The sequence below is a fragment of the Panthera uncia genome (genome assembly GCF_023721935.1).
Source record: "Panthera uncia isolate 11264 chromosome A1 unlocalized genomic scaffold, Puncia_PCG_1.0 HiC_scaffold_17, whole genome shotgun sequence".
Lineage (NCBI taxonomy): Eukaryota > Metazoa > Chordata > Mammalia > Carnivora > Felidae > Panthera > Panthera uncia.
In genome coordinates, this window is record NW_026057577.1 from 1,613,639 (window position 1) to 1,634,020 (window position 20,382).

The window sequence follows — 20,382 nt, forward strand, 5'->3', positions numbered from 1 at the left end:
CATCAAATAATTCTGAATACCCAATTTACCTGAGGATTGACATAAGAAAGAGCCCAACTGGAGGGACAGAAGATACCACATCAGGAAGTGCAGAGTTATGGCTTGGGGGAGAAACAGATCACAGGTGCTGCAGAAGAAAGGGAACCCTGGTATCAGAGAAAGGAGAAAGAGAGAGCGATGCAAAAAATTGCATGTTTCTCTGGGGACACAGGAACTAGCTGGCACAATTTTCCTCCTCTTCAGCATAAACACAGAGCCACTGACAGGAGTCAATTCAGCACACTCACTGGCTGCCTAATGTGCATACTCCAAGTTGCAAAACACAGCATTCTGGAGGTACTGCCCATCTCAACCAAGCTTGCCACAGTCCCATCATGGTGGGGCCCTCCCAGAAGCTGAAACCTCTACCCACACAACGTCTCCCAGAGAGTTCTGCAGGGATTCTAGTGGATATTCTGCAGCTCTACTGGAGGTAGTATCAGATCTTATTAAACAAGAAGACAAGAACATAGCTTGTTAAAACTTCAACTAAAAACTTGAAGTCAACCACAAACATATATGGAAATACCACAAATACACGGAAGTTAAACACCATGCTAATAAACAATGGCATGGTCTACCAGGAAATCAAATAAATAGGTAAATAAGTACAGGGAAACAAATGAAAATGAAAATTCAATGATCCAAAATCTTTGATATGCAGCAAAAGAAGTCCTATGAGGGAAGTAAATAGCAAAACAGTAGTACCTTAAGAAATAAGAAAACTCTCAAATAACCTAACTTTATACCTAAAAGAGTTAGGAAAAGAACAATAAATGAGGGGCACCTGGGTGGCTCAGTCTGTTGGGTGTCTGACTTCAGCTCAGGTCATAATCTTGCGGTCCATGGGTTCGAGCCCCACATGGGACACTGTGTTGACAGCTTGGAACCTGGAACCTGCTTCAGATTCTGTGTCTCCCTCTCTCTCCACCCCTCCCCTGCTCACACACACACACTCTCTCTCTCAAAAATAAAAATTAAGAACAAATGAAACCTAAAGAAAGCAGAAGGCAGGAAATAATGATGCTTAGACCAAAAATAAATGATACAGAAATTTAAAAAAATAGAACACATTAATGAAACCAAAAATGTGCTCTTTGAAAAAAATTGCTAAATTGATAAGCACCTATCCAGAATTATAAAAAATAAGAGACAAGACCCAAATAAGTAAAATAAAAAAATGAGAGAGGAGAAATAACAACAAACACCATCAAAATAGAAACAGAATATTACAAAAAATTATATTCCAGCAAATTGGATATTCTCAAAGAAATGGATCAATTCCTGGAAGTATGTAAACTACTGAAGCTGAAACAGGAGGAAATAGATAACTTGAAAAGACTAATAACCAGAAATGTAAGTGAATGAATAATTAAAAAAAAAAAAAAAACTACAGAAAACAAAACTACAGGGCCAAATGTTTTCAAAGAGGAATTCTACTAAACATTGAAAGAAGAGTTACTCCCTATTCTTCTAAAATTCTTCCAAAAACTAGAAAAGGAAGGAAAACTTCTAAATTAATTCTGAGTCCAGAATTACCCATGATACTAAAACCTGATAATGACTGCACTCAAAAAGAAAACTACAGGCCAACATCCTTGATGAACACGGATACAAAAATTCTCAACCAAATCCTAGCAATACTAATCCAACAGCACATTAAAAAAAGTCATTCACCATGATCAAGTAGGATTTTTTTCCCCCTGGGCTGTGAATGTGATTCAATATTCAGAAATCAATCAACATGATGACACACCATATTCTAAAAGAAAGGATAAGAACCATTTGATCCTCTAAATAGATATAGAAAAAGCATTTAACAAAGTAGAATATGCATTCATGATAAAAACCCTCCACAAAGTAAGGTTAGAGGGAATATACTTCAACATCATGAAGGTCATATATGATAAACCCACAACTATTTTCACCCTCAATAGGGTAAAACTGAGAGCTTTTCCTCTATGGTCAAAAACAAGATAAGGATGTCCACTTTTAATACTGCAATTTCCTGAAATTCCTAGCTACAGCAATCAGAAAACACATAGAAGTAAGTGGCATCCAAATCGACAAAGAAGTCACACTTTCCCTATTTGAAAATGACATGGTACTCTACATAGAAAACCCAAAAGACTCTACCAAACAATTGCTAAAATGGATACACGAATTCAGCAAACTTGCAAGTTACAAAATCATTGTTTAGAACTCTGTTGCATTTCTATACACCAATAATGAAGCAGCAGAAAGAGACATCAAGGAATTGATCCTATTTACAAATGCACCAAAAACCATAAGATACCTAGGAAGAAACCTAACCAAAGAAGTAAAAGATCTGTACCCTGAAAAGTATAATACATTGTTGAAAAAAATTGATGGACACAAAGAAATGGACAAACATTCCATGCTCATGGATTGGAAGAACAAACATTTTTAAAATGTCAATATTACCCAAAGCAATCTACACTTTAATACAACCCTTACCAAAATACCAAAAATATCTTTCACAGAGCTAGAACAAACAATTCTAAAATTTGCATGGAACTGCAAGACCACAAATAGCAAACACAATCTTGAAAAAACAAAGCAAAGCCAAAGGCATCACAATTCTGGACTTACAGTTACAGTACAAAGGTGTAGTAGGGAGGAGTTAAGATGGCGTGGGAGTAGGGGGTCCCTGGGCTTTCTTTGTCACTCATACTCAGATATATTGAGGTCAGATCACTTGAAACACCCAGGAAATTGATCTGTGGAGTGGCAGAAGGATCTCCACAGTTGGAGAGAGGGTGAGGTAGAGTAGTGTAGAGACTTCCAAGGATCCCTGGAAGATAACATGCCCCTTCCTAAAGTACTTTTGGAAGAGGGTTCATTGCGTCTCAAAGGACAAAAGACCCTTCAGGTGCTAGCCAAAGACCTTTCATCAGCAAGGGGACAAATGTGCACCCAGAGAGAATATAAACTTTTTTTGATTTTTATAGTGTTACACCATAGATTCTATGCTCTGTGCAGTCCTGGAACTATTTTTCTGGGACAGGGGAATTCAGACACGGCATGGAAAGAGGCTCGACTACACAGGAAAGGGTCAGATCTATGTAGTGCTGGGTCCTTTAAGGCCTCATGTTATGAATAGCTGGCGTGTGTTGAAGAAAAAACACAGTACAGTTGTGGCACAGAGTGAGCCGACTGCCCTTGGTATCCTGTGAGGGCTTCCTGAACAATACAGGGTGGAAGATCACGGATCTCTCAATGATATATAGGAGAGGAGCCATTTTTGTCCCAACACCAACAAGATGGAATTTCAGAGAGCAACACAGCAGCTCCCAGGGGAGGCAAGACTAGCTTACACCAAACCCTGACACCCTATGCCTATCAAGTGCTTATTCACTGGGTCAATACTGACTCTGAGCCAGTGCAGCAAACCTGTCCTGCAGACCAGCACAGCCAGTACCTCCCATTTACCATGTGCACTGAAAATAGGGTGCTTCCAAATAACACCTGCAGTTTTCTCTTTCTTTTTTCTTTTGGAATCAGGTATATAGTTTCAATTTTGTTTGTTTGCTTGTTTTACTTCCATTTCTCTCTCCTCCTTTCTCTCTTTTTATTTTTTTTTTTGTAATAAGGCTTTTTTTATTTTCCCCTTTACTTTCTCTAAGAATCAGCCATATTTTTTTAGATATTCTGTATGTGTGTGTGTGTTTCTTTGTTGTTGTTCCCTTTCCTTTTCTCTCCCTCCCCCTCTTTTGGATCAAGCATTTTAAAGTTTATTTATTTTGAGAGAAAAAGAGAAAGAGTGAGGGAGGGTGAGGATCCCAAACAGGATTTTCACTGTCGGTACAGAGCCTGACATGAGGTTTGATCTCACAAACCTTGAGATCATGACCTGAGGCAAAATCAAAAGTCACATGCTTAACTGACTGAGTCACACCAGCACCTTCAGATCAGAAAATTCCCCCCTTTTTCCTGGCCTACTTCACAAAAAAATAAAAGCACACCTAGTTAAAAGTCAAAAAGCCTCACTGCACCAAGGAGGAGCTCAGCAGAGAAGTGACCAGTGGGAAAGTAAAGCCAAAATAAAACAGCCAGTTGCACAAAGCATATACCAGAAACACTTTCTGAAATGCCAGGTCCTAGACAGTTTACAACCCCTTTTTAATATAGTATTTCTCTCAGGTGTAAGAAACATAATAGGTTTCAAAACATGCAAAATACAGAAATTTAGCCAAAATTACAAGACAGAGGAAGTCTCCCCAACAGAAAGGCCAAGAAGAAATCACAGCCAGAAACTTGCTTAATACAGATATAAGCCATATATTTGACCATGAATTTAGAATACCAGTCATAAGATGACTAGCTGAGTTTGAAAAAAAAGCACAGAAGAAACCAGAGAAATCCTTGCTGCAGGGATCAAAGACCTGAAAACTAAGAGTGAAATAAAAAATTCTGTAACTCAGATTCAAAACTAACCGTATACAGTCCCAACAAGGTTTGAAGAAGCTGAGGAGAGAATAGGTGATATAGAAGATAAAATTATGGAAAATAATGAAGCTGAAAAAAAGAGGGAGAGAAAACTTTTAGATCACTAAAGGAGACTTAGAGATCTTAGTGTTTCCATAAAACAAAACAGAATCTGTACCATAAGAATCACCAGTGAATGGAGGGAAGCCAGAAGATTTCTTTGAGCAAATTATAGCTGAGAATTTCCTTATATGGTGAAGGAAACAGGCATTCAAGTCCAAGAGGCACAGATAACTCCCCCTCAAATCAATAAAAACAGGGCAACACCATGTCACACCATCATAAAACTTATAAAATATAAAGGTACACAGAGAAATCTGAAAGCAGCCAGGGACAAAGTATCCTTAACCTACTACGATAGACACATAAGGTTAACAGCATGCCTGTCCACTGAAACTTAGAAGTCCAGAAGGGAGTGGCAGGAGGAATTGGCAAGAAATATTCAATATGCTGTATAGGAAATACATAACCAAGAATTCTTTATCCAGCAAAGTTGTCATTCAGAATAGGAGAGATAAAGATTTTCCCAGACAAAAGACAATAACAAAAAAGAAATAAAGAAAGAAAGAGAAAGAAAAAAGGTAGAGGAAAGGAAAGGAAAAGAAAAGAAAAGAAAAGAAAAGAAAAGAAAAGAAAAGAAAAGAAAAGGAGAAAAGAACAGAAAAGAAAAGAAAAGAAAAGAAAAGAAAAGAAAAAGAAAAAAAGAAAACCTAAGAGTTTGTGATCACTAAACCAGCCCTGCAAGAAATTTAAAGGAGGTCTCTTGGACTGGAGAAAGAAACAAGATCAACAATGAAATTTAGAAAGGACCAGAGAACATCATCAGATACACCAACTCCACAGGTAACAAAAAGGCACTAAATTTAAATAAACACTCTGAATATAAATGGGTTAAGTGCACCAATGAAAATACATAGGGTTTCAATGGTATTAAAAACAAACAAACAAAAACAAGAGCCCTTTATATGCGGCCTACAACAGATTCATTTTAGAGATAAATGCACCTCGAATTTGAAAGAGAGGGGATGGAAAACCACCTATCATGATAATCAACATCAAAAGAAAGTCAAAGTATCAATACTTAGACAAACCAGATTTTAAAACAAAGTCTGTAGAGGTGCCTGGGTGGCTCTTTGTTGAGTCCGATTTTGGCTCAGGTCATGATCTCACCATTTGTGAATTCAGACCCCATGTCAGGCTCCGTGCAGACACCTCAGAGTCTTGAGCTTGCTTCAGATTTTGTGCTTCCCTCTATCTCTGCCACTCTCCCATTCAGTCACTGTGTCTCTCTCAAAAATAAATAAATATTTTAAAAAAAGTAAAACAAAGACTGTAACAAGAGATAAAGAATGGCATTGTATCATAAGGGGCCTCTCTATTAAGAAGATCTACCAAATGTAAATATATATGCCCCCAACTTATAGGAATGCAAATATATGAATCAATTAACAACAAACATAAAGAAACTCACTGAAAATGATACCAAAATAGTAGGTTAATTTAATGCACCACTTATAGCAATGGACAGATCATCTAAGCAGAAAGCCAACAAGCAAAAATGCCTTCAAAAGACACACTGGAACAGATGGACTTAACAGATACATTCATAACATTTCATTCTAAAATAGCAGAATACATTTTTCTTTAATGCACCTGGAACATACTCCAGAATACATCCCATGTTGGTTCACAAATCAGCCCTCAATAGGCACAAAAAGGTGAGATCATATCATGGGTATTTTAGGATCACAGCACTATGAAACTTGAAATCAATCACACACAAAAATTTGGAAAGCCCTCAAACTCATGGAGGTTAAAAAATATACTATCAGACCATAAATAGTTTAATGTGGAAATTAAAGAAGAAATTAAAGAAAAAAACTTCATGGAAACAAATGAAAATGCAAACACGATATTACAAACCCTCTGGGATGTAGTAAACACAGTCCTAAGGTAAAAGAAATTGCATTCAGGCCTATCTAAAGAAACAAGAAATTTCCCAATTACACAAACTTACCTTACACCTATTGGATCAAGAAAAGGAAAGGTAAATAAAGCCTAAAGCCAGTAGAGTTATGGAAATAATAAATATTAGAGCAGAAATAAATGATATGGAAACAGACAAAAAATAGTAGAACAGATAAATGAAACTAAATGCTGGTTGAAAGAAAAAACAAAAATGATAAACCCTAGCCAGACTTATCAAAAAGAAAAAAGAGAGGACCCAAATAGATAAAAGCACAAATTAAAGAGGAGAGATCACAACCAACACCACAGAAATACAAACAATTATAAGAAAATACCCAGAAAATTACATGCCATCAAACTGTGCCACCTGGAAGAAATTTACAAATTCCTACAAACACACATATTGCTAATACTGAAACAGGAAGAAATAAAAAAATTAAAAGAGACCCATGACCAGCAAAAGTGAACTAGTTATCAAAACTTCCCAAAAAACAACAGTCCTGGGCCAGATACTCAGGGGAATTCTACCTGACATTTAAAGAAGAATTAATACCAACTCTTCTCAAACTGTTCCAAAAATAAAATGGAAGGAAACCTTCCAAACTCATTCTATGGAGTGAGCATTACCTTGAATCCAAAAGCAGACGAAGACCCCACTAAAAAAGAGAATTACAGGTCAATATCTCTGATGAACATGGATGCAAAAATTCTCAACAAGATACTAGCAAATAACATTCAATATTACATTAAAATACTTATCCACCATAATCAAGTGGGATTTATTTTTGGACTGCAAGACTAGTTCCATATTCACAAATGAATCAATGTGATACACCACATTAATAAAAGAAAAGATAAGAAACATATGATCCTCTCAAAAGTTGCAGAAAATACATTTGACAAAATACAGCATCATTCCTTGATAAAAACTGTCAGAAAATAGGGATAGAAGGATAATACTTCATCATAAAAAAGGCTATATATGAAAGACCCATAGGTAGATCATCATCAATGGAAAAAAAAACACAAAACTGAGATCTTCCCCCACTAAGGTCAGGAACATGACAGGATGTCCACTCTTACCACTGTTGTTCAATATAATACTGGAAACTGTAGCATTAGCAATTAGACAACACAAAGAACTAAAATTTGTACGAATTGACAAAGAAGAACTCAAACTTCTATTCTCCAAAGATGACATGATACATCACATGGAAAACCCGAAAGCCTCCAACAAAAAACCTAGACCTGATACATGAGTTCAACAAAGCTGCAAGATATAAAGTCAAAGCATGGAATTTGGTTGCATTTCATTACACCAATAATGAGGCAGCAGAAAGATAAATCAAAGAATTCCATTTACAAATGCACCAAAACCAATAAGGAACCTAGGAATAATCTTAACAAAAAAGGAAAAAAAAATTCTTTATGCTTAAAACTATAGAAAGTTTATGAAAGAAATTGAAATAGAAGCAAAGAAATGGAAAAACATTCTATTCTCATGGATTGGAAGAACAAATATTGTTAAAATGTCGATAGTGCCCAAAGCAATCTACCCATTAAATACAATACTCCTCAAAATACACCAGCATCTTTGCAGAGCTAGAGGAAACAATTCTTTTTGTTTTGTTTTGTTTTTGAATACTTCATTTCTCTTTAGTCGAATAAGATGATGCCTTTTTTTCTTTTTTGTTAAACTAATTTTATTTATTTATTTATTTATTTATTTTTCATTCTAATTAATAATTTTAAAATTTAAATCCAAGTTAGTTAGTATATAGTGCAACAATGATTTCAGGAGTGGATTCCTTAACGTCCCTTACCCATTTAGCCCATTCCCCATCCCACCACTCCTCCAGCAACCCTCTGTTCCTTCTCTATATTTAAGAGTCTCTTATGTTTTTGTCTCCCTCCCTGATTTTATATTGTTTTTATATTATTTTTCCCTTCCCTATGTTCATCTGTTTTGTATCTTAAATTCTCCATATGAGTGAAGTCATGATATTTGTCTTTCTGTATTTTCACTTAGCATAATACCCTCTAGTTCTATCCATATAGCTGCAAATGGCAAGATTTCATTTGTTTTGACTGCTAAGTAATACTCCATTGTATATATACCACATCTTCTTTATCCATTCATCCATCTATGGACATTTGGACTATTTCCATACTTTGGGTATTGTTGATAGTGCTTCTATAACATTGGGGTGCATGTGTCCCTTCAAAACAGCATACCTGTATCCCTTGGATAAATACCTAGTGGTGCAATTGCTGGGTCATAGGGTAGTTTCATTTTTAGGTTTTTGAGGAATCCCCATACTGTTTTCCAGAGTGACTACAACAGTTTTACAGTCCCACCAGCAGTGGAAAAGAGATCCTCTTTCTCTGCATCCTCACAAACATCTGTAGCCTGGGTTGCTAATGTTAGCCATTCTGACAGGTGTAAGGTGGTATCTCATTGTGGTTTTGATTTGTATTTCTCTGATGACTGATGTTGAGCATTTTTTCATGTGTCGGTTGGCCACCTGTATGTCTTCTTTGGAGAAGTCTTTATTCATGTCTTCTTCCCATTTCTTCACTAGATTATTTGCTGTTTGGGTGTTGAGTTTGAGAAGTTCCTTATAGATATTGGATACTAACACTTTCTCTGATATGTCATTTGCAAATATCTTCTCCCATTCCATCGGTTGCCTTTTAGTTTTTCTGATCATTACTTTTGCTTTGCAGAAGCTTTTTATTTTGATGATGTCCCCATAATTCATTTAGCTTTTGATTCCCTTGCCTCTGGAGACGTGTTGAGTAAGAAGTTGCTGCGGCTAAGATCAAAGTGTTTTTTGCCTGCTTTGTCCTCTAAGATTTTGGTGGCTTTCTGCCTTCTATTTAGGTCTTTAATCCATTTTGAGTTTATTTTTGTGTATGGTGTGAGAAAGTGGTCCAGGTTTTTTTGTTTTTTGTTTTTGTTTTTGTTTTTGTTTTTTTTTTTTTTTCATGCTGCTCTCCAGTTTTCCCAGCACCATTTGCTGGAGAGACTATCTTTATTCTACTGGATATTCTTTCCTGCTTTGTCAGCGATTAGTGGGCCATACGTTTGTGGGTCCATTTCTGGGTTCTGAATTCTGTTACATTGACCTATGTGTCTGTTTTTGTTCCAGTCCCATACTGCCTTGATGATTACAGGTTTGTAATACATCTTGAAATCCGGGATTGTGATGCCTCTAGCTTTGTTTTTCTTTTTCAAGATTGCTCTGGCTATTTGGGGTCTTTTCTGGTTCCATAAAAATTTTAAAATTGTTTGTTATAGCTCTGTGAAGAATGCTGGTGTTATTTTGATAGGTATTGCATTGAAAATGTAGATTGCTTTGAGCAGTATCAATATTTTCACAATATTTGTTTTCCCAATCCAGGAGCATGAAATATGTTTCCATTGTTATGTGTCGTTCCATTTCTTTAATAAGTTTTCTGTAGTTTTCAGTGTATAGATTTTTCACCCTTTTAGTTAGGTTTATTCCCAGGTATCTTATGGGTTTTGGTGCAATTGTAAATGGGACCCATTCCTTGATTTATATTTTTGCTGCTTCATTATTGGTGTATGGGAATGCAACCAATTTCTGTGTATTGATTTTATGTCCTGCAACTTTGCTGAATTCATGGATTAGTTCTAGCAGTTTTTTGGTGGAATCCTTTGGGTTTTCCATGTAAAGTATCATGTCATCTGTGTAGAGTAAAAATTTGACTTCTTCCTGAGTGATTGGATGTCTTTTATTCCTTTGAGTTTTCTGGTTGCAGAGGCTAAGACTTCCAATACTATTTTGAATACCAGTGGCAAGAGTTGACATCACTGTCATGTTCATAGCCTTAGAGGAAAAGCTTTCAATTTTTCCCCATTGAGAATGATATTAGAGTGGGTCTTTCATATATGGCTTTTATGATCCTGAGGTATTATCCTTCTATCCCTACTTTCTTGAAGGTTTTTATAAAGAAAGGATGCTGTATTTTGTCAAATATGTTCTCTTCATCCATTGAGAGGATCATGTGGTTCTTGTCCTTTCTTTTATTGTTGTGATGTATCACATTGTTTTGTGGATATTGAGCCAGCCCTGCATCCCAGGTATAAATACCACTTCGTCGTGGTGAATAATTCTTTTAATGTATTGTTGGATCCAGGTGGCTAGTATCTTGCTGAGGATTTTTGCATCCATGCTCATCAGGGAAATTGGTCTATTCTCTTTTTTAGTGAGGTCTTTGTCTGGTTTTGGAATCAATGTAATGCTGGCTTCACAGAATGACTTTGGATGTTTTCCTTCCATTTCAATTTTTGAAACAGCTTCAAAAGAATAGGTGTTAACTCTTCTTTAAATGTTTGGTAGAATTCCCCTGGAAAGCCATCTGGCCCTGGACTCTTGTTTTTTGGCAGATTTTTGATTACTAATTCGATTTCTTTACTGGTTATGGGTCTGTTCAAATTTTCTATTTCTTCCTGTTTCAGTTTTGGTAGTGCATATGTTTCTAGGAATTTGCCCATTTCTTCCAGGTTGCCCATTTTATTGGCATATACCTGCTCATAATATTCTCTTATTATTGTTTTTATTTCTGCTGTGTTGGTTGTGTGCATTTCTCCTCTTTCATTCTTGATTGTATTTATTTGGGTCCATTCCTTTTTCTTTTTGATCAAACTGGCTAGTGGTTTATCAATTTGTTAATTCTTTCAAAGAACCAGCTCCTGGTTTCATTCATCTTTTCTACTGTATTTTTTTTATTTCAATAGCATTTATTTATGTTCTAATCTTTAATATTTCCTGTCTTCTGCTGGTTTTGAGTTTTAATTTCTGTTTTTTTGTTCCAGCTAGTTAACATGTAAGTTTAGGTGTGCATCTGAGACATTTCTTCCTTCTTTGGGAAGGCCCGCATTGCTATATACTTTCTTCTTGTGACTGACTGCCTTTGCTGGTCCCAGAAGTTTTGGGCTGTGTTGTTATCTTTTTCATTGGCTTACATGTACTTTTTAATTTCCTCTTTAACTTCTTGTTTACCCATTCATTCTTTAGTAGGATGTTCTTTATTCTCTAATTATTTATCTTTCCAAATTTTTTTCTTGTGGTTGATTTTGAGTTTCATAGTGTTGTGGTCTGAAAATGTGTACAGTATGATCTCCATGGTTTTGTACTTGTTGAGGGCTGATTTGTGTCCCAGTATGTGATATACCCTGGAGAATGTTCCATGTACACTGGAGAAGAATGTGTATTTCACTGCTTTAGGATGAAATGTTCAGAATATATTTGTTAAATCCATTTGTTCCAGTGTGTCATTCACTGCCATTGTTTCCTTGTTGATTTTCTGTTTAGATGATCTGTCCATTGCTGGAAGTGGGGTTGTTGAAGTCCCCTATTATTATAGTATTATTATCAATGAATGTCTTTATATTTGTGATTAATTGATTTATATATTTGGGTGCTGTCACATTTGGAACATAAACGTTTACAATCGTAAATATCAAATCTTCCTGAATACTAAACTATTGAACCTGGAGTGTTCTTGGCATCATAGATTTCAAATATATTTAGATAAAGTAAGATATAATTTGAAGTTACATGTAAGTTAAATTATACTTGTTTGTGACATAAATAAATATTCTGTCACATGAATTAAAGCAAAAATATCCAGTTTTGGTATAAATATTTCATGAATAAGTAGTTATAAATTGATTGTAATGTATTCACACTTTTGAAACACATTTCTATCCTTTTATCAGAACAAATTACCACCAACACACTGACAGTGGCATAGACATTAGACACAAGCTTCTGGAAATCTAGGATGACTGGATCATATGTCCATAACAGAGTTGCAGAGAAAGAGATGATGGCATCCACCCAGTACATGGCCACAAAGAAACTCAGCCAAAACAGTACATTCTGGGTGGTCTTTTTCACTGGGGAGACTCTTGAGGAGAGGCTGGTGCTGTGATGGTGGTGGCACCACCTCTGATGCCTGGACAAGGGAATCATCATGTATGCACTAGAGAGTAGCATGACTCCTATGAAGAAACATTCCTGGATAATGTCAGTGTGAGAAGTAGAACCCTGATGATGGACCTTATGGGGAAAATGAGCAGTATTTACTAACATTCAGTAGATTATTCTGGGTCACATTAGAAGAAGAAGCAGCAATATACAAGATGCAGTTACTATTGAGAGACAAACTGAGAAACCATAAGATGATAAATGAATGGAAGATGTACTTTGTGCATTTAGGTTTAAAACTTGCCAACTGGGAGGTACTGAGGCTGATGATAATGGCCTGGAGGATGCTCAGAAGGCAGATGGTCCTCATGCAGCGGCCCCCCATTACTCTGATCATGCAGAATAAAGCCTTATATTTTAAATCATTCAGAAAGTTCAGTGATTCCAACACGGTTGTACACAATAAAAACAATGCAATGGAGAGTTTCATTATGCGGCCAAAGGCCAAATGACAAGTGATTAGGTCAGTGGGCTTAGACCTGTGATCCAGAGGATCATGAAAACGTGGAAGAGAAAGAGGAAGGTGTTGGTGGAAATTCCAATGCCTACTGGTAAAAATTGGCATATTTTAATAGTCAAATGAATGGAAGATGGGATCATGATAGGTGCAAAAACATATTTATCTGGAAAAAATAGACCTCACATGATCATTGTAATTAACTTTGTTGCCATACTCATCACCACATCACAGTTTTCATTTTAACCAAATCTATTTTACAAAATCAATGTAAAGCCTATGTTGTATGAAGTCTTAAAATAGTCTCAACATAATTTGCACACCAATTTGAGTGTGAATGTATTTTATAGTCATACATATCTATCTGACATCTATCTACCTATCTATCTATCATCTATATATCTATCTAAAATCTATCATCATATGTATTATCTAACAAGGGAGAGACGGGGAAAGATGAAAAAGAGAGGGTGGGAAAGAGAGATAATACACACAACATAACCAAAATCATGGCAGGACAATGTACCCATTTCTCTTGCTCCAATGTACATGCATTTCTTTTGCTTTCTGTTCTGCATTACCCTGACTCATATTCAGCATGAAGAATACTAATAGCCATATAAAGAATGCATAGGTATTTTTTCTTTATAATTGAACTGTTGTAAATTTTATGCTAATGGGGAAAGAATTACCAAACAATTGAGAAAAAAAAATCCAAGTGTGTTTTCCATCACATACTATCACTTTCTATTCTTCATCCTTAAATATTTAGAGACCGTTGTGAAACATTTGTCATAACCTGACAATTCATCATAATCTCACTTTAAAATCAGATAACTATTAAACGTCTTTCTATCTACAACTGTAATTCTCATTGTCATACAAGCTAATGTATTCATAGCATGGATGTGAATATTTGGTTGTAGACACACAGTTGGGGTGAGAATTACAAAATTGATTCAACTTGAACATGGCTCACTCCCCTTTATTGTCAATTAAAGAGATTCATTTTGTAATCTCTTTTTATATCGGTAAGGAATTGCCAAAGACTAGATATCAATTTTCTAGAAAAGAAGAGAACACACGATTCTCCACTTTGTGACATTCACAAATTTGTATTAAATGTTTATATGAAGATCATTTCATGGGACTCCATTAATAAAAGGATATATTCCCATGCTTTTAATGCTGCTACATTTGGGGGAAGATGGCAGCGTAGGAGGATGCTGGGCTTACCGCGTCCTGCTGATGACTTAAATTCCACCTACACCTGCCTAACCCCAGAAAACCGCCAGAAGACTAGCAGAATGGAGTCTCCAGAGCCAAGCGCAGACAAAAGGCCCATGGAAGAGGGTAGGAAGGGCTGAGACGCGGTGCGCCATACACAGACTGGCGGGAGGGAGCTGGGGCAGAGGGGCAGCCCACTGGCAAAGCAGAGCCCCCCGAGTCTGGCTTGCAAAAGTGGAGGGGCTGGATGGAGTGTGTTCTGACAACAAGCGGGACTTAACATCTGGAAGCTTATAAGCTACTAGCTCTGCTCGGAGAACGGGAGGGCTGGAAGACAACAGGAGAGAGAGTTGTTGAGCCCTGAACAACAGAGAGCAGCTTGGCGGGGAACAAAGGCGCTTGCCAGCGCCATCTCCGTTGCCCATCCCCCAACCAAAATCCCAAAGGGAACCAGTTCCTGCAAGGGAACTTGCTTAAATTGCGTAAACACCCAACGCAGTGCTTCTGGGGATCCATCCCTCCAGGGGGTCAGACTCCCTCCGGGTGCCTCAGGGCCCCTCCCAAAGTGGATCTCCGAAAGAAAAGCGAGCTGAGCCTGCCCTTCCCGCCCCTGTGCACCTTGCCAATCTACCCCAACTAATACGTCAGATCCCCAGCACCACAAGCCTGGCAGTGTGCAAGTAGCCCAGACAGGCCACGCCACCCCACAGTGAATCCCGCCCAGAGGAATGGGAAAGAGAAGGCACACACCAGTCTGACTGTGGCCCCAGTGGTGGGCTGGGGGCAGACATCAGGTCTGACTGCGGCCCTGCCCACCAACGCAAGTTATTCAAGACAGCACAGGGGAAGTGCCCCGCAGTTCCACACCACTCTAGGGACTATCCAAAATGATGAAACGGAAGAATTCCCCTCAAAAAAAAGTCCAGGAAATAATGACAGCTAATGAACCGATAAAAGACAATTTGAACAATATAACAGAAAGTGAGTTTAGAAGAATAGTCATAAAATTAATCACTGGGCTTGAAAACATTACAGAGGAGAGCAGAGAATCCATTGTTACAGAGATCAAGGGAATAAGGAACAGCCAGAAGGAGGTAAAAAATGCTATTAATGAGCTGCAGAATAAAATGGAGATGACCACAGCTCGGACTGAAGAGGCAGAGGAGAAAATAGGTGAATTAGAAGATAAAATTATGGAAAAAGAAGAAACTGAGAAAAAGAGAGATAAAAAAATCCTGGAGTAAGAGGGGAAAATTAGAGAAAAAAGTGATACACTAAGGAGAAATAATATATGCATAATTGGTATTCCGGAGGAGGAAGAGAGAGGGAAAGGTGCTGAAGGTGTACTTGAAGAACTAATAGCTGAGAACTTCCCTGATCTCGGGAAGGAAAAAGGCATTGAAATCCAAGAGGCACAGAGAACTCCTTTCAGATGTAATTTGAATCAATCTTCTGCATGACATATCATAGTGAAACTGGCAAAATACAAGGATAAAGAGAAAATTCTGAGAGCAGCTAGGGATAAATGTACTCTAACATATAAAGGGAGACCTATAAGACTCATGACCAATCTCTCTACTGAAACTTGGCAGGTCAGAAAGGAATGGCAGGAGATTTTCAATGTGATGAACAGAAAAAATATGCAGCTGAGAACCCTTTATCCAGCAAGTCTGTCATTTAGAATAGAAGGAGAGATAAAGGTCTTCCCAAACAAACAAAAACTGAAGGAATTCGTCACCACTAAACCAGCCCTATGGGGGATCCTGTGAGAGAAAGTATTAGAGACATCGCTACAAGCATGAAACCTATGGACATCACAATGACTCTAAACCCATATCTTTCTATAATAACACTGAATGTAAATGGACTAAATGTGCCAACCAAAAGAAATAGGGTATCAAATGGATAAAAAAATAAGACCCATTCTATTTGCTGTCTACAAGAGACTCATTTTAGACCTGAGGACACAGTCAAATTGAGAATGAGGGGATGGAGAACTATTTATCATGCCACTGGAAGTCAAAAGAAAGCTGGAGTAGCCCTACTTATATCAGACAAACTAGACCTGAAATTAAAGGCTGTAACAAAAGAGAAGAAGGGCATTATATAATAATCACAGGGTCTATCCATCAGGAAGAGCTAACAATTATAAATGTCTATGCGCCGAATATGGGAACCCCCAAATATATAAAACAATTACTCACAAAAATAAACAACTTATTGATAAGAATGTGGTAATTGCAGGGGTCTTTAATACCCCACTTACAAAAATGGATAGATCATCTAGACACACGGTCAATAAAGAAGCAAGGGCCCTGAATGATACATTGGATCAGATGGACTTGACAGATATATTTAGAACTCTGCACCCCAAAGCAACAGAATATACTTTCTTCTCGAGTGCACATGGAACATTCTCCAAGACAGATCACATTCTGGGTCACAAAACAGCCCTTCATAAGTATACAAGAATTGAAATCATACCATGCATACTTTCAGACCACAATGCTATGAAGCTTGAAATCAACCACAGGAAAAAGTCTGGAAAACCTCCAAAAGCATGGAGGTTAAAGAACACCCTACTAAAGAATGAGTGGGTCAACCAGATAATTAGAGAAGAAATTAAAAAATATATGGAAACAAACGAAAATGAAAATACAACAATCCAACCACTTTGGGATGCAGCGAAGGCAGTCCTGAGAGGAAAACACATTGCAATCCAGGCCTATCTCAAGAAACAAGAAAAATCACAAATACAAAATCTAACAGCACACCTAAAGGAAATAGAAGCAGAACAGCAAAGACACCGTAAACCCAGCAGAAGAAGAGAAATGATAAAGATCAGAGCAAAAAAGAACACTATAAAATCTAAAAAAAACTATAGAGCAGATCAATGAAACCAAGAGTTGGTTTTTTTTGAAAAAAAATAAACAAAATTGATAAACTTCTAGCCAGGCTTCTCAAAAACAAAAGTGAGATGACCCAAATAGATAAAATCATGAATGAAAATGGAATTATTACAACCAATCCCTCAGAGATACAAGCAATTATCAGGGAATACTATGAAAAATTATATGCCAACAAACGGGACAACCTGGAAGAAATGGACAAATTCCTAAACACCCACACACTTCCAAAACTCAATCACGAGGAAATCGAAAGCTTGAACAGACCCATAACCAGTGAAGAAATTGAATCAGTCATCAAAAATCTCCCAACAAATCAGAGTCCAGGACCAGATGGCTTCCCAGGGGAGTTCTACCAGACATTTAAAGCAGAGATAACACCTATTCTTCTCAAGCTGTTCCAAAAAATAGAAAAGGAAGGAAAACTTCCAGACTCATTCTATGAAGCCAGTATTACTTGGATTCCTAAACCAGACAGAGACCCAGTAAAAAAACAGAACTACAGGCCAATATCCCTGATGAATATGGATGCAAAAATCCTCAATAAGATACTAGCAAATCGAATTCAACAGCATGTAAAAAGAATTATTCACCATGATCAAGTGGGATTCATTCCTGGGATGCAGGGCTGGTTCAACATTCGCAAATCAATCAACGTGATACATCACATTAATACAAGAAAAGGTAAGAACCATATGATCCTGTCAATCGATGCAGAAAAGGCCTTTGACAAAATTCAGCACCCTTTCTTAATAAAAACCCTTGAGAAAGTCAGGATAGAAGGAACATACTTAAACATCATAAAAGCCATTTATGTAAAGCCCACAGCTAACATCATCCTCAATGGGGAAAAACTGAGAGTTTCCCCCTGAGATCAGGAACATGACAGGGATGTCCACTCTCACCGCTGTTGTTTAACATAGTGTTGGAAGTCCTAGCATCAGCAATCAGACAACAAAAGGAAATCAAAGGCATCAAAATTGGCAAAGATGAAGTCAAGCTTTCACTTTTTGCAGATGACATGATATTATACATGGAAAATCCGATAGACTCCACCAAAAGTCTGCTAGAACTGATACATGAATTTAGCAAGGTTGCAGGATACAAAATCAATGTACAGAAATCAGTTGCATTCTTATACACTAATAATGAAGCAACAGAAAGACAAATAAAGAAACTGATCCCATTCACAATTGCACCAAGAAGCATAAAATACCTAGGAATAAATCTAACCAAAGATGTACAAGATCTGTATGCTGAAAACTATAGAAAGCTTATGAAGGTAATTGAAGAAGATATAAAGAAATGGAAAAACATTCTCTGCTCATGGATTGGAAGAATAAATATTGTCAAAATGTCAATACTACCCAAAGCTATGTACACATTCAATGAAATCCCATCAAAATTGCACCAGCATTCTTCTCGAAGCTAGAACAAGCAATCCTAAAATTCATATGGAACCACAAAAGGCCCCGAATAGCCAAAGTAATTTTGAAGAAGAAGACCAAAGCAGGAGGCATCACAATCCCAGACTTTAGCCTCTACTACAAATCCGTAATCATCAGGACAATATGGTATTGGCACAAAAATAGACACATAGACCAATGGAATAGAATAGAAACCCAGAACTAAACCCACAAAAGTATGGCCAACTAATCTTTGACAAAGCAGGAAAGAACATCCAACGGAAAAAAGAGAGTCTCTTTAAAAAATGGCGCTTGGAGAACTGGACAGCAACATGCAGAAGATTGCAACTAGACCACTTTCTTACACCATTCACAAAAATAAACTCAAAATGGATAAAGGACCTGAATGCGAGACAGGAAACCATCAAAACCCTAGAGAAGAAAGTAGGAAAAGACCTCTCTGACCTCAGCCATAGCAATTTCTTACTTGACACATCCCCAAAGGCAAGGGAATTAAAAGCAAAAATGAACTACTGGGACCTTATGAAGATAAAAAGCTTCTGCACAGCAAAGGAAACAATCAACAAAACTAAAAGTCAACCAACGGAATGGAAAGATATTTGCAAATGACATATCGGACAAAGGGCTAGTATCCAAAATGTATAAAGAGCTCATCAAACTCCACACCAAAAAAACAAATAACCCAGTGAAGAAATGGGCAGAAAACATGAACAGACACTTCTCTAAAGAAGACACCTGGATTGCCCACAGGCCATGAAATGAAGCGTAACGTCACTTCTCATCAGGGAAATACAAATCAAAACCACACTCAGATATCACCTCATGCCAGTCCGAGCGGCCAAAATGAACAAATCAGGAGACTATAGTTGCTGGAGAGGATGTGGAGAAATGGGAACCGTCTTGAACTGTTAGTGGGAATGCAAATTGGTGCAGCCACTCTGGAAAACAGTGTGGAGGTTCCTCAAAAAATTAAAAATAGACCTACCCTATGACCCAGCAGTAGCACTGCTAGAAATTTACCCAAGGGATACAGGAGTACTTATGCATAGGGGCACTTGTACCCCAATGTTTATAGCAGCATTCTCAATAATAGCCAAATTATGGAAAGAGCCTAAATGTCCATCAACTGATGAATGTATAAAGAAATTGTGGTTTATATACATAATGGAGTACTACATGGCAATGAGAAAGAACGAAATATGGCCCTTTGTAGCAACGTGGATGGAACTGGAGAGTGTGATGCTAAGTGAAATAAGCCATACAAAGAAAGATACCATATGTTTTCACTCTTATGTGGATCCTGAGAAACTTAACAGAAACCCATGGAGGAGAGGAAGGAAAAAAAAAAGAGGTTAGAGTGGGAGAGAGCCAAAGCATAAGAAACTCTTAAAAATGGAGAACAAACTGAGGGTTGATGGGGGGTGGGAGGGAGGGGAGGGTGGGTGATGGGTATTGAGTAGGGTTTCTTTTGGGATTAGCACTGGGTGTTGTATGGAAACCAATTTGACAATAAATTTCATGTTGAAAAAATAATAAAAAAAGAAACACTATTAGCAAGGGGAAAAAATGCTCCTACAAAAACCTACTCATTATCATATCTGATCAGGATATTAGACCACTCTGTAAAATATACATGAATAATTTTGCAATAATTTTATCATGGTATTTGCCGTGTATACACGCATAATTATTTATCTAATTAATGTGACCCAGGGCTTACATTTTTTAACTGTATTACTCATTTTGTTTATTTTTCTCCTGAAAGAGTGCTTACTTTTGTTTGCAGTGAAGAAATTTTGAGAGTCAGTGTTCTTGGCTGAGACTTAGAA

General features: G+C 37.2%; 1 pseudogene; it reads right to left on the reverse strand.

Moving 5' to 3' along the window:
- Nucleotides 1-12,207: 12,207 nt before the first annotated feature.
- LOC125935068 (vomeronasal type-1 receptor 90-like) lies at nt 12,208-13,136 on the reverse strand (annotated as a pseudogene).
- Between the last annotated feature and the right edge of the window lie 7,246 nt (nt 13,137-20,382).